This window comes from Bombina bombina, chromosome 5 (genome assembly GCF_027579735.1).
Source record: "Bombina bombina isolate aBomBom1 chromosome 5, aBomBom1.pri, whole genome shotgun sequence".
Classification (NCBI taxonomy): domain Eukaryota; kingdom Metazoa; phylum Chordata; class Amphibia; order Anura; family Bombinatoridae; genus Bombina; species Bombina bombina.
In genome coordinates this window covers 988,872,882-988,888,168 of record NC_069503.1, presented here as the reverse complement: position 1 = coordinate 988,888,168, position 15,287 = coordinate 988,872,882, and positions in this window count along the sequence as shown.

Sequence of the window (15,287 nt, the reverse complement as noted above, 5' to 3'; positions counted from 1 at the left end):
ATGGTGGAGTATCCAAGTAAATTGGTCCAAACTATGGGAATCTCCTGTTGGGAGCGAAGCTGAAGGGCTGTCAGGGTCACAACTAAGTTTACATTTCAGCCATGTTTATAATATCAAGCAACCAGTAACACAAGACTTGTCCATTCCGCCACACCGAGGAACAGCAGTCTAAATGAGAGTCTCACCAAGACCATATCGATCGAGGCATCTTTTGCAATCCCTGGTGCGGCCAAACAAACCAGTATATAGAGGAACATACAACAACGAAATATAACAGTATTGGCATAAATGTATGAAAGCCAGATTATTTCACATGAAAATAGTACTTATGGTCTGCCCTACCGCAAGAAGAGTGAAAACAGCGTTCTGCGGCTATTGTCAAAGTCTGGACAAGTCATCTATATTGCTCCAGGAACTTTCCCAGCAGCAAGGCAGAGCATTACATTTAAAATTTTACAATGACAAACACATAAACCCAGTCAAAGTTATAAGAATTTAAATGAAAAAGAAGTCACTATACTTTGAACAACTGTATTGGAGGTCTAACGAGCCTGTAATCAAACCCCTAACATTTGGTGCATAATTATAATAGAACAGTAAGTACATAACGAATGGGGAGTAAGTACCTCTAAATACCAAGAAGAGCATGAAATGATGTCAAAGTGAAGGAGCACAATTATAGCTTAGTAGCGCAGAAAGCCATACACAATATCGAGACCAGCCCAACTAATTAAAGTCAGACACATCTCGACACCAAGATAGCTCCATCATCCCATGTCAATCATGGCGAGAACCGCAAAGGACTAAAACATTGAACTTAGGATTGAGCACAAAAGAAAAAACAAGAGTAGAAACATAACTAATTAACGCTAGGCATAACTTGCATATTGACAGTAAAACATATTGAACTAAGACAGGGCAGAAATAAACATATAATAAGTCCAGAACAGATGTAATGTCTCTGAGAATAAAGAGTCCCAGTAAATTATTTGGTAGACTGGATAAAAACATTTAGGTAAGCAACCGTAAGGGGTATCAAGGTTCGTCTAGTTTGCTATACAGGGAAGGATTAGCCTAGGTGAGAGGGAAACAAAAGGTCCCATTGTAATTACCCCAGTCCTGTAGCTTGGAACTGAAGTCCCTGTAACAGCAAGATAGAGCAGAACATATAAACTATAAAACAAAATAACAAAAACATAAAAATATGAGCTACTAGAAGTGAAAGCAATCCACCTCGCAATATAAATGCTAGGCTGTCTTGCCACCTGGGAAGCAAAACTATCTCATATAGCCTTATCCTAGACTAGAATAAACATTGTATGTCAGCTTGAAACAGAACGGCACGGCAAGACAGGCCAATAAGTAAAATCTTGTACATTGGTAATATAGGGTTATTTGACAGCGCATAGGTAATCACAGAATAAGTCCAGGACCAATGTAATGTCTCTGAGTAAATGAAGTCCCAATAAATTATTCAGTAAGTTAGACAAAAACATTATGAATAGGCCTGTTGGGGAAAAGACAAAGAAACAGTGGAAAAAACACATCTCCCCCCCCTCTCCCAACTTAAAATACTTATCATCTTGAGCATGCAGATCATTCAGGGTCCAGGATGTCTGCTTCACTTGAAAGCAAACTTGTAGAGCTCATAGGATCCAGTTGTGGAGCAGGACTCCGGATGGGAGACGTGCGCTTGTTGTTTGAGAGTCTTTTTGGCAGAGGACGCCACTCCAAAGCAGACACACTAAGAGAGCCATTTGTTTTTGAGGATTTGGCTGGTGAATCTGTAGGGACTTTCTCATTATGGATGGGGTGTCGGCCTCTAGGTTGAGGGGCCTGGACGAGGTCCCAATCTTTCAGATATTGTTGGGCTCTAGCCGGCGTGGAGGCTGCAAACAAGTGGCCGTCCTTATGAATGAGGAGCTTCGTTGGGTATCCCCATCTATATTTGATGTCATTTTGTCGCAGGATCTTAGTGACTTCCCTAAAGGTGGCCCTCTTTTGGATTGTGAACTTGGATAGATCAGGAAAAAACAGTATGTTCTGGAACCTGTCAGGAAGGGTGGGGTTAGAAAACATTGCTTTGGTGATCTGTTCCTTATAAGTGAAAAAGTGAAAATGGGCAATAACATCCCGAGGTTTTTCGGTTGAAACATTTCTACCTCTAGGAAGTCTGTGGACTCTATCTAATAAATTTTCACTTGGAAGCTGCGGGGATTTTAAATAACCACAGAATTTGTTGAGAAAGGACTCTAAATCTGGAGTTAAGATCTCCTCGGCTATCCCCCGAAATCTGAGATTATTACGGCAGGAGTGGTCTTCCATATCCGCCATTTTAGCCTCCATTGTGTCGATCATATCGACCACTATTTGTGAGTGATTGGAGAGGTTGGCTTGCTCTACCACCAGGTCTTCTTGTTTCTGCTCTAAAGTATCCACTCTCTCACCAATTGCCCAAATATCCTTCCGCAGGTCAGCAACAGAGCTCTTGAAAGTTTTAGTGAGAGAGTCTTGTAGGTTATTTAGCTTCTGAGTAAGATTAGTTACAATTTCTGACGCCATAGTTGACTCTGGGTCTGAGACTGTTTGGGAGCACTGATCTAATAGATCTCTCTCTGTTTGAGGGTATGATACAGAATCCCCAATATCAAGCAGTTTCTCCAGTTGGGATTTAGGTTTAAAGTGGTCAGCTACAGATTTTTTCTACTCAACGTGGTTTGTGGTACTCCTCCTGGACCCTTGCGGCATGTTAGAAAAAAGAATATACTACTCATCAGTATCATTTTAAAGGTACTGTAAATAGGAGCTCCAGTATGTAGATATTTGCTCAAGATGGTAAAGATTATTAGGTAAGTGCAGCTTGAATCTTGACTATACTTGAAAGGGGCATAGAAGCCCCTGCTATTCCCCCAACCACCGGGATACCATGGCTATTACACCATCATGTTGCAGAAAAGGTCACCATCAAAGAGAGATACCATGTTAAACACTTGGGTATTTTACAAAGCACAACTTGGTAGAAAGCTTCTTAGAGCTAGAGCAGTTTCTAAAATTGAGTTCTGACTGTTGTTTAAATCTGTTTATACTACATTCTCCTTAGTCTTATCAGGTTAGCTTCCTGTAGATGTGAACTGGATGGCATAAATCCCACTTGTTTACTATTGCTTGTATTAAAATATTTGATGGCTTGTATTTCTAGATCAACAAACTGGAAGACCTTACTTAGACCCAAGTTATTCCATCTTTGAAATAAAATAGAAATTCTGGGTTACCTAAAATGGTTTGAAATTTAGGGATGTGAGGGTTAGTTCCTATTAATGTGAACAGCTTCCAAAATTGCTTGTATTGGTGTATATAAAGTTTTAAGTTGTTTTACACCTTTAGGGATTTAATTGGATCTACAATAAATCAGAGCAGCCATGGAGAATGGGTGGACCATATTACGTTCAAGAGCATTGTTGGTAAAATAATCCATCTCCAAAATCCAGTCGGTATCACCCAAGCCAAGAACACTAAATTATAGAGTCGCAGGTCCGGTACAATCATACCTCCAAATTTTTTTGATAACAAAAAAGTTTGAGAGATTCTTGTTTTTTTATTTTGCCTAATAAATCGGCGTAGTGAGTCATTCAAATCTCATATCTTTTGCTTTCAGCATAACAGGGGTGTTTTGAAGGACATATGAGATTTTTGGTAGAAGAATCATCTTAAACAGGACAATCCGCCCTGAGATAGAAAGCGGAAAGTTGTGTCAGTTTTTCATATGCTCTTTATTTTTGACTAGAACAGGGAGGATGTTAAGATTATGGGTCTATATGATTCTTTCTTTAAAGGATCCTTCCCTGATTTCAATATTAACATCGTAAAAGAAGATGAGAAGTTAGGCAAAATCGGCTTATTTTACTACTATCAACTGGGAAAGTATTTTGTAGAATTAGTTCGGTAGAGCAGTGTTTTTCAACCAGTGTGCCGTGGCACACTAGTGTGCCGTGAGAGATCCTCAGGTGTGCCACGGCAGACTGACAACAGTGTGACATATTTTTTAAACTTTGCTTGTTTTTTACTCCCAGTGCAGGGGTAGTTTGTAGGAGGCATGGCATAACAGCACAATACATACAGTATGTGTGTGTTTGTGTATATATATATGCTGTATTAGGCTACAATGTGTGATTTTTTTTAAATTTTGGGATGGTGGTGTGCCACAGGATTTTTTAATGTAAAAAAGTGTGCCACGGCAAAAAAAAGGTTAAAAATCACTGCGGTAGAGCATCTGGCCCAGGTGCTTTGTTTATGGGTACAATTTGAATAGCTCTAATGATTTCAGTATCAGTAATGGGAGAGTTAATAATATCAACTGAGTCCGAGGGTAAAGATGAGTTGGTAATTTCCCCCCAGAAATCCTCTCTATAGAAGTGATTAGATTCTTTAGAGGAGTAAATATCTTTGTAGTATTTAGTAAGAATCCGTAGCACCTCTGGAGTTTTAGCTATATCCCTACCATTTTGTAGTCTCTCAATTATAGGGGGTCTATTATTGTTCTTAACTAGAGTGGCTAATAATTTCCCAACTTTATTCCCATGTTTATTATATTTGGCTTGTAATTTGAGCTCTTTCTGTGTGGTCTCATGAATTAGAAAGGAATCGCTTTCTTTTTTAGCTCTGGTATATGTAATCCAATTTTCTACTGTTTTAGACTGTAGGTAGCGGGGTTATATGAGTTTATAACAAAATTTGAGACTTCCTCTCTTTCTCTATGTTTCTTTAAAGTGAATGTAAAGTCAGACTGCATGGTCAACACTGCCTAAAAATTGACGTTAAAATAACGGCACTTTAATTTATAATTTTTTCTACAAAGTTCTAATTACCTATTATTTTAACTTTATTTCAATACGATTGTCATTTCAATCCTCCGTCCGCCATCTTGGATTAATGATTGACAATGTAGGCTCGCTTTTGTCAACCAATAATCCAATCCCCCCCGGGGGGACCAAACCCCTTTTGTCGACGTCACGCGTCTGTAATGCGCTTGCGTTTGAAACCGGTTGTAACAAAGAGCTCTGACGCGCGTTCACATTTCGCGCATGCGCTATTTCACTTTTATGGGACTTAGTAATTTATTCAACAATTATCAGAGCGCTTAGTAAGTATCGATCGTACATGGGCTCCGTTATGAATGCTAATACAATGCGTTCGTAAGCATAACATAGCACAGTTTATTGGGCATGATATAAACAAGTATTATTATAGGGACGATGTAACATAGGAACAATGTAATGCTGCTGTACCGTATTACATAATAGTATTCACTGAATACTATGTTGCTAGGCATCGGCATGTAACGCAACAAAGCCGGGAGCGCGCATTGCTCTACGTAAACAGCGGTTTGGACCGCTGTATATGTTAGAGTGAATAAAATCCGGAAGTTGCGGGTGGGAGGAGTTGGTACCTAAAACGAAGCAAAATTGGTAATCTAAATATATTTATTTTGTATTTATTTAAAAAAATAAAGTGGCAGTATAATTTATAAAATAGCAAGCAATATTGACAAAGGTTCAAATAAGAGAAGATTGACATTCACTTTAATATTGCAACATTATATGCAATATTTAGCTGTTTCCCAGAATATGTCAGGTTTGACTAAATAATCTTGATTAAAATGTAGAAACTCATTATACTTTGCCTTAAACCAGTTTTTTAAATTTTAGATTAGTAGATACAAATTTATGGGGGAAAAGCATGACAGACATGAGCCAGGGGTTCTAGTGTGAATTTGAATAAGAATAGGGCATGATCTGAAAGGCATATGGAATTTATTACTTGTCTTAACTCTTAATCTAGCAATATTATCATACACTAAAAATAAGTCTATTCTGGAGAGTGTTTATGGGCTTTGGACAAACAAGTATATTGTAAGGCTGGACCTTTAAGGAACTCAATTTACAGATATTAAAGGAGGATCTTTATTAAGTAGTCAGCTTTGTAAATAAACAGGAGTATTATGCAATATCTCTTTAAGGAAACCACAACAGTATATAAAGAAAAATAGTTTTGTTCCACCACAGAATTCAATTACTCAATATAATAAAGTAATCACAGATTTAGTGGTGAGTATAATATAGAATGATTTTGAATTAAATAACCCAATAGAACTTATCTGGTTATAGAGAAGCTGGACAATCAAGAGTTAATACAAGTATGTTATAATAGAGAAAAGAATCAAGGTTGAATAACTAGTTCAGATTAACTATTCCCTGTTATATATATTAGAATTTGTACAGGATAACTGATTAATCTTGATGGGGTTTTGTAGTGTAAAGTTAATGAAGCTCTTACAGTTCAAGTACCTTAATTCAGTGAACTGGGAGTTAGGAATCCATTCCTGTCTGTAAGTGAGAGAGATCAGCTTGAGCTGCTGCAGATCGTCAAACCGGAAGTAACTGCAATCATGTGGTAGAGGCTTCTGGGAAATGTAGTCCAGACTGAAAACGAAAAGATTAGAAGGTAAACAGCTTTTAACAACTTGTAGATGTTTTACCTTTGAAAATGAGCAGTAAATGCCAGGTATTTGAACTACACTTTGTAGTGTTGGAATGAGTGTCAAAATTTAGTTGAGTCCGGTTTAAATTATCCAGCTGTAAATAGTGAAATGTCCGTGGTAGAGATGAGATCCTTCTCATGTGTTAGGAAGTGTGGCTTGGTTCTCAGGTGTTCACAGTGGGAACAATTAGAATAACTAAGCAATGCTGCTTAGTTGCTTAGGCAATTTAAAGGGGGAGTAACCAATAAGATTTGTAGGCAGTTAAAGATACAGGATCCCTTACAGTACCCCCCCTTCAAGGGAGCTGTTCCACAACTACAGGACGAGGTCTATCCGGGTGCCGGCGATGGAAGACAGAAATCAGCCGGGGGGCATTGATATTTGCAGCCGGTTCCCAAGAGTCATCATCCGATGAAAAATTCTTCCAGCGAACCAGGTACTGTAAGGACCCATGACGTAATCGTGAATCTAGAATGCTTTGAACCTCAAACTCATTGGGATCAGGTAGAATTGAGGGAGGTGGAAGGAGAACATCTTTAACTCTTTGTGCCGTATAAGGCTTTAAAAGAGAGACGTGAAACGTAGGGTGGATTCGAAGGCTAGCCGGGAGGTCAAGAGTGACAGCATTCTGATTTACAACCTTACTGATACGGAAAGGTCCAAGGAAGAGACTTGCCAATTTTTTGCTTGGAATTTGTAGCTTCAAGTTCTTTGTTGACAGCCAAACTTTATCTCCAATGGAGTAAAGTGGAGGTTCCCTCCTACGTAGATCATAATGTTTCTTTTGTACAGATTGTGCTTGTTTGATGTTCTCATGGAGGAAGTTAAAGTTGTCAATTAGAGAATTGTGTAGATCATCAACGAGGGGAAAATTGAGATCATCAGTAGAATCCAATAGGAAATTCGGATGATACCCATAATTGGCATAGAATGGAGAGACCTTTGTAGAAGCATTGACAGAATTGTTATATGCGAATTCTGCCATAGATAAGAAGTCTAACCAGTCGTTTTGATGATAGGAACAGAAACAGCGTATGTATTGCTCTAACCACTGGTTAACTCGCTCTGCCTGGCCATTAGTTTGTGGGTGGAATGAGGTGGTGAATCTATGGTCAATCTGAGTAAGTTCACACAATTTTGACCAAAATTGAGAGGTAAATTGGGTTCCTCGGTCTGTTGTGAGGATGGATGGAATACCATGAAGTTTAACTATGTTATTAAGGAATAATTTGGCTGTTTCAGATGAGGTAGGAAGCTTGTGAAACGGTAGAAAATGAGCCATCTTTGTGAAAATGTCCACAATAACGAATATAGTGGTCTGATTCTTAGATGGAGGTAAATCTACGATGAAATCCATCGATAAGTGTTGCCACGGTTTTGTGGGTATTGGTAAGGACATGAGTAGACCGTATGGGGGTTTTCTTTCGGGTTTGGAAACGCAACATGTCATAAACGTTTGGATATATTGATGTACAGTATCTCTCATCTTCGGCCACCAAAAAGTCCTTTTGAGTAGTTCTAAGGTACGTTGGTTACCAGGGTGTCCTGAAAGGGGTGAATCGTGGTACATCTGTAGAAGTGTTGATCTCAATGTAGTAGGTATGTACATTTTTCCTTCATGATAATAAATTCCTGAACTCATCTTGAGATCAGGATGAACTTGAGTTGTGTCTTCTCTGGTATGTTTTTTTATCTCAGAAAGTAATGTATTGGTGAGGCCAATGAATCGGTCTTTGGGTATGATATCTGATGGTATATCAAGTCTGTCAGGTTTTTCGGGCAATCTGGAGAGAGCATCAGCCTTCCCATTTTTGTTAGCGGGTCTGTAGATAATATTAAAGGAAAAACGAGAAAAATAAAGGCTCCAACGGACTTGTCTAGAGGATAGTGTTTTGTTGTTTTGTAGGAATTGTAAATTCTTATGATCAGTGTAAATTTTAATTGGATAAGTTGTGCCTTCTAAAAGATGTCTCCAGTATTCTAATGATTGTTTGATCGCTAAAAGTTCTTTCTCTCCGATTGGATAGTTTCTTTCAGCTGGTGACATTACTTTTGAATAAAATGAGATAGGATGAATGGGACTGTTAGGATTTTCTTGTTGAGACAAAACAGCTCCAATCGCAAAATCTGAGGAATCGACCTCTAATATGTAGCAGTGGGAAGGGTTTGGATATTTCAATATAGGAGCGGTAGTGAAGAGAGTTTTTAGCTTACAAAAAGCGGTTTCTGCCTCTGTTGTCCAATGGAAAGGAATTGAAACACTGGTTAATCTTGTTAATGGTCTTGCAATCCTGGAGAAGTTTTTTATGAATTTTCTGTAATAATTCGAAAAACCAAGGAATCTTTGAAGGTCTTTTCTGGTTTTTGGTGTCTCCCATGTGGAAACTGCTTCCACTTTTTCTTTTTGCATTTCAATACCGGTAGGTGATATCTCGTAACCAAGGAAAGTTACTCTGTCAGTGTGAAATAGACATTTTTCTGGTTTGGCGTAGAGTTTATGCTTGCGCAACCTCAGGAGAACCTCTTTTACATGTCTGATGTGATCATCATAAGACTGGGAATAAATTAAAATGTCATCAAGATAAATAACAACGGTAGTGTCTAGTAAGTCGTGGAATACTTCATTTATAAAGTGCTGAAATGTGGCAGGTGCATTGCACAATCCAAAAGGCATAACCAGGTACTCGTATAACCCGTACCTGGTTCTAAATGCAGTGAGCCACTCATGACCCTCTTTGATTCTGATGAGGTTATACGCACCGCGTAAGTCCAATTTGGTGTAAATTTTGGCTTCGGATAACCTCTCTATGAGCTCCGGTATCAGCGGTAGAGGATAACGGTTTTTAATTGTAACCTTATTAAGTTGTCTGTAATCTATGATGGGTCTGATAGTGGAATCTTTATTTCGGACGAAAAATATGCCGGCTCCTGCAGGGGAGGTTGATGGTCTGATGAATCCTTTTCTAAGGTTCTCTTCTAGATATGACTTAAGATGTTCGAGTTCAGGCTGGCTTAGTGGGTACAAGTGACCAAAAGGAATTGCTGCCCCAGGTTGTAGATCAATTGGACAGTCATACGGTCTGTGGGGAGGAAGATTCTCGGCTTCAGTTTTGCTAAAAACATCTAGAAAGTCAGAATATTCAGGGGGTAAGGTTTCCAATGTTAATTTTGTCTCTAATGGATCTGAATGTAAAACCAATTTATTGTTAGAACAGTATTCTGAACAGTACTGTGAGTTAAAATCAATTTTAAAGGGTAACCACTGAATATGTGGGTGATGTAACTGTAACCAATTAATGCCCAGAACAATTTTGTAGTTTGGTGAAGGTAAGACATCAAAAGATAACAATTCAGTATGACCTAGAACTGACATGCGTATTGGTATGGTGTGATGAGTTATGGGACCAGTTGTTATGGGTGAACCATCAATCACACGGACACAAATTGGTTTGCTTTTACGAATAAGGGGTATTTTATTAATTTTAACAATTTGTAAATCAACAAAATTGCCGTAGGCTCCGGAGTCTATTATTCCATCAACCGTCAGTTGCTTTTGGTCCCACTGTAGGAAAAGAGGTAAAATGAGAAAAGTGGGATTGTTTGTTATAGGCATTGATGTACAAGAAAAACCAAACTTACTTCTTTTGTTCTTTAGAAGTATAGGGCAGTCCTGTACAGTGTGCAAAGGATTTGCACAATACATACATAAGGATTTTACTCGTCTACGGAGTCTTTCCTCTGGTGTTAATGGACCGCGAGCTATTCCAATCTCCATAGGTTGTTCAGTAGGTTTTATGGATGGAGTGGCCTCATGGGTAGAATAAAGCTTAGGACGGGAATCGGTACTGTACCGTTCGGCACGCCTTTCACGCAATCTGCGGTCTAGTAGGGTGGCTGTTCTCATTAAGGCATCCAGGATTTTCGGTAGTTCTACTCTGGCAAGCTCATCCTTTAAACTGTCAGCCAATCCAAGTCTGAATTGGTTTCGGAGAGCTACTTGGCTCCATTGAGAATCGGATGCGTACAACTTGAAATCAGCCACGTAATCCTCAACAGGCCTTTTGCCTTGCTTCAAACTTCTCATTGAGGATTCAGCTGTGAGTTGTACGTCCTTGTCTTGATACAAATCATCAAGGGCTTCAAAAAATTCATAAAGTGACCCCAGGAGGGGATCCTCAGATTCGCATAAATTATCTGCCCATGAACGGGGTTCACCTTTTAGAAAGGATATAACACTTAAAACTTTTACCCTCTCTGTTGGGTAGGTTCTAGGTTTTAATTGGAAGAGAAGATTGCAGGAGTTTTTAAATTGCCGATAAAGTTTTCGGTTACCTGTGAATGGTTCTGGTAACATAACTTGTGGCTCAGGGCTGGTGTCATGTGATGGCGATCTGAGTGATATAGAATCCCTTATTATAGATCTTAGGGATTGATTTTCAATCTGAACGTCGTGGACAGCTTGTGTTAACTGATCCACTTTCTGTGAAAGATTATACACAATTTGGGGTATATCTGTTGGTTCCATTTTTTTTTTAAAGGCTTAGTTATTATGTATATGTAAGGCTGGACCTTTAAGGAACTCAATTTACAGATATTAAAGGAGGAACTTTATTAAGTAGTCAGCTTTGTAAATAAACAGGAGTATTATGCAATATCTCTTTAAGGAAACCACAACAGTATATAAAGAAAAATAGTTTTGTTCCACCACAGAATTCAATTACTCAATATAATAAAGTAATCACAGATTTAGTGGTGAGTATAATATAGAATGATTTTGAATTAAATAACCCAATAGAACTTATCTGGTTATAGAGAAGCTGGACAATCAAGAGTTAATACAAGTATGTTATAATAGAGAAAAGAATCAAGGTTGAATAACTAGTTCAGATTAACTATTCCCTGTTATATATATTAGAATTTGTACAGGATAACTGATTAATCTTGATGGGGTTTTGTAGTGTAAAGTTAATGAAGCTCTTACAGTTCAAGTACCTTAATTCAGTGAACTGGGAGTTAGGAATCCATTCCTGTCTGTAAGTGAGAGAGATCAGCTTGAGCTGCTGCAGATCGTCAAACCGGAAGTAACTGCAATCATGTGGTAGAGGCTTCTGGGAAATGAAGTCCAGACTGAAATCGAAAGGATTAGAAGGTAAACAGCTTTTAACAACTTGTAGATGTTTTACCTTTGAAAATGAGCAGTAAATGCCAGGTATTTGAACTACACTTTGTAGTGTTGGAATGAGTGTCAAAATTTAGTTGAGTCCGGTTTAAATTATCCAGCTGTAAATAGTGAAATGTCCATGGTAGAGATGAGATCCTTCTCATGTGTTAGGAAGTGTGGCTTGGTTCTCAGGTGTTCACAGTGGGAACAATTAGAATAACCAAGCAATGCTGCTTAGTTGCTTAGGCAATTTAAAGGGGGAGTAACCAATAAGATTTGTAGGCAGTTAAAGATACAGGATCCCTTACATATATTCTCTGGAATCAGGATTTTGTGTTCTCCATATGTCCCTATCAGTCAGATTTTGAAAAATAATTTTAAACAATTTAGATTCTAATCGATCTCTTTTAGTTTTAATTTGTTTACCCTTTTTCCTGAGTCTCTCAAGGGGATGTTGCGGAGCTAGATTAAAATCTCCTGCTAGTATGAGGTGCCTTTGCATGTGTTTCAATATCCTCAATTGGAGAGAGTCCCAAAAGTCTATACAAAAATAGTTGGGAGAGTATATATTACAAATTGTGTAAATAAGATTATCTATTTTTAATTTAAGGAGAAGGTATCTGCCCTTGGGGTCAGTATGAACATATATAACTTCGTGGCTAACTTTTTTCCCCATTAAAATTGCCACTCCTCTCTTCAAGTTTAACCTTGCGGTGGCGAATACTTTTCCTAACCAGGAAAATTTAAGGTTTTTAACTTCTTCAATGTTTAAATGTGTTTTTTAAAGGAGTGCTATATCAGCATTAAGCTTTCTAAGATGTGTTACAATTCCCTTACGCGCTTGATGGGGGAAGTAATACCCCTATAGTTTAGGAAATAATATTAATAGGTTCCATTCTATCCATAAGCTTTCACACAAGATGTAAAAAAAAAACTAACAAAACAAATTAATGATTTTCTCAAGGTTCTTAATCATAACCCTCCATCCCATAATCCCAAAATTACCAAGCATATAAAAATATCACAGAAGAAAGAAACAGAACCATACCCTCATTAGCTATTGTCCAGTAAAATCTTTTTTTGCTACCAGAAATTCCTCAGCATCCTGAACTTTGTAAAAAAAAAAAAACTTGATCCTCAACTGAAATTTTCAGTCTAGCTGGGTAGATTATAGTGGCTTGTATCCCTAGATTAAAAAGGTTTAGTGCAGAGTGGGGATAGCTCCTTCCTCTTTAAAGATGTTTCATAAGAACCCAAATCTGCGGAGGCTCCACCCCTTAGAATCCCAGTGCCAAACAGGTTAGCTGGCACTGTTGAATAGCATGTAAACCTGTTTAAAAAAGGAATAATGGCGGAGCCTAGGCGAGCTTAATGGCGGTCGCATGATCTGACTGCTCCGAGTGCAACCAGCATTAAAGGGAGAGATCCGCCGCATGTGAACCTTAAGAGGGACATTAACACAAACCCGGATTGTCCCCACACCAACCCGCTACCAATGCTTGACCCGCAACTTGCCACATAAGGAACCCGACATAGCGATACAACACCGGCCGCCTCCCGGCCTGCGGCGGCTTGGACGGAGACCCCGAGGCAGACAGTACACGGCTGAGCAGACAAACAGGACTTGGGGGCTCTGGCTAATGGCCGGGGGTCGGGAGCTGCGTGATCCGGTAAGGAAAAGTTACGTTCCGGTTGGCCTATAAGTATATAGCGGGGTAGAGGAGAAGGCTTGCATAAAATTTTAACTGCCATAAGCGGTGGCGGCCACGTGGGAGCCCGGAAAAACATATGCTTAGGCCACATAAGACATGGAACTCTCACGGGGACATTAAATATAAACTACATGACTAAAGAAGCAATGAGAAGAGGTGTGGGGACTAAAATAAAATAAAATAAGCTGTTAACAACAAGCCGAATCAAAGAAGGGTCTGAAAGTCAAAGCAGAAAGAATGGGAGGAAAAAACATACAGACATAAAGCCACCTAAATTATGATCATAACCACTCCTCACAAGGATATGGGGAAAAGTAAAATATAAAGACACAATAAACCTAAGAACCCCAGGGGGGAAAAACAAAAAAACTTTATATAATAAAAGGATAAAAATCCTCTACAAGCTTTCTCCAACTGAGAAACATACATTGAGCAATTTAGCGCCAAAGCAGCTCTGCTGACATTTTAAACCATAAACACTGCTTTCAATCCACAACAAGCAACACCAGAGCTTGTTCAAGATTCATTCATTAACACTCCAATATGTCAGTTAGAAGACAGAACAAACTGGGAGCTATCAACAAGTCTGCAGCAGCCAGCATCTTCTTCAAACCCCAGAAAGGGGACAAGCTGCTAGAGAAGGGAGATGAAGGGATGGAGGAAGAGATATAGGAAGACATAAACATGAGCTCTCAGGGAGACAGCAATATACCGGTAACTAAAGGAGACATAAAGAATCTTGTTTCCAAACAAGATATAACCTCCATTTTTGATAAAATGTGGGAAAAGATGGATACCCTCCAGAACACTGTAACAAACAGTCTCACTGAAATTAAGCAAGATATTTCGGAACTGGGCACCAGACTAGAAGCGCTAGAAGAAAAAGAAGAAACAATGGAAGATGATATGACAAATATTAACCAGCAATTAGCTGAACATCAGCAGGAATTGGCAGATATTAACGACAAACTAGAGGTCCTGGAGAATAGGAGCCGGAGGTGTAATATCCGTCTGAAGGGGATTCCAGAATTAATAACGGCCGCAGACCTCCGCGACTATCTACTTCAACTATTCCAATCTATCAAAGGCTCATTGACAGAGGGGAAATTCCAGCTGGAAAGGGCTCATAGAGCTCTAAGAGCAAAACCTAGAGATACAGAACCCCCGAGAGATGTAATAGTTAAATTTCTTCGCTTCCAAGAAAAAGAGGAGATTATGACGGCAGCAAGAAAAAACCCCACCTTTAAATTCAAAGGCTCAGTGGTACAGTTCTACCAAGACTTATGCTTCAAAACCTTACAGAAGAGATATGCCCTACGTCCGTTAACGCAGCTATTGAGGAAAAACCAGACTATGTATAGATGGGGATTCCCCTTTGCTCTACATGTACACCACGAGGGTGGCACTTTCACCATCAGAGAAAAGCAGGATATACCAGAATTATGCCAAATGCTAAAGCTCGAATGCCCGGAGTTTCCAGAAAATTCCCAAGACAACACCAAAGGTCGACCACAGCCTCCGCGAGGAACAATTCAAAACGGTTGATGGACAAAAGTCTCCAAGAGGAAGCAGAAACCTTGAGAGTCTCAAAGATCTTTGAGAGCTAGGAGAAGTTCTCTAAAATGGAGATGTACCTTTGCCTTTTTCTGGACGGAAAAGCTGATCACAAACCACATGACTTTGACTGGGACACCGAAATGTTTTTTTTTTTTTGGGTACTAGGTTTGGGGAAGATATTTCAGAGAGAGACTGAGAGATAATGTTGACAATGCTTAAAGACCCAGAGACTATATTAGCTAGCGAAGAAAAGAAGGCTTTCTAGTGAACATATTAATCTAATCCTTCTTACTTAAGCCATAAGCAATAACCGCTCAGG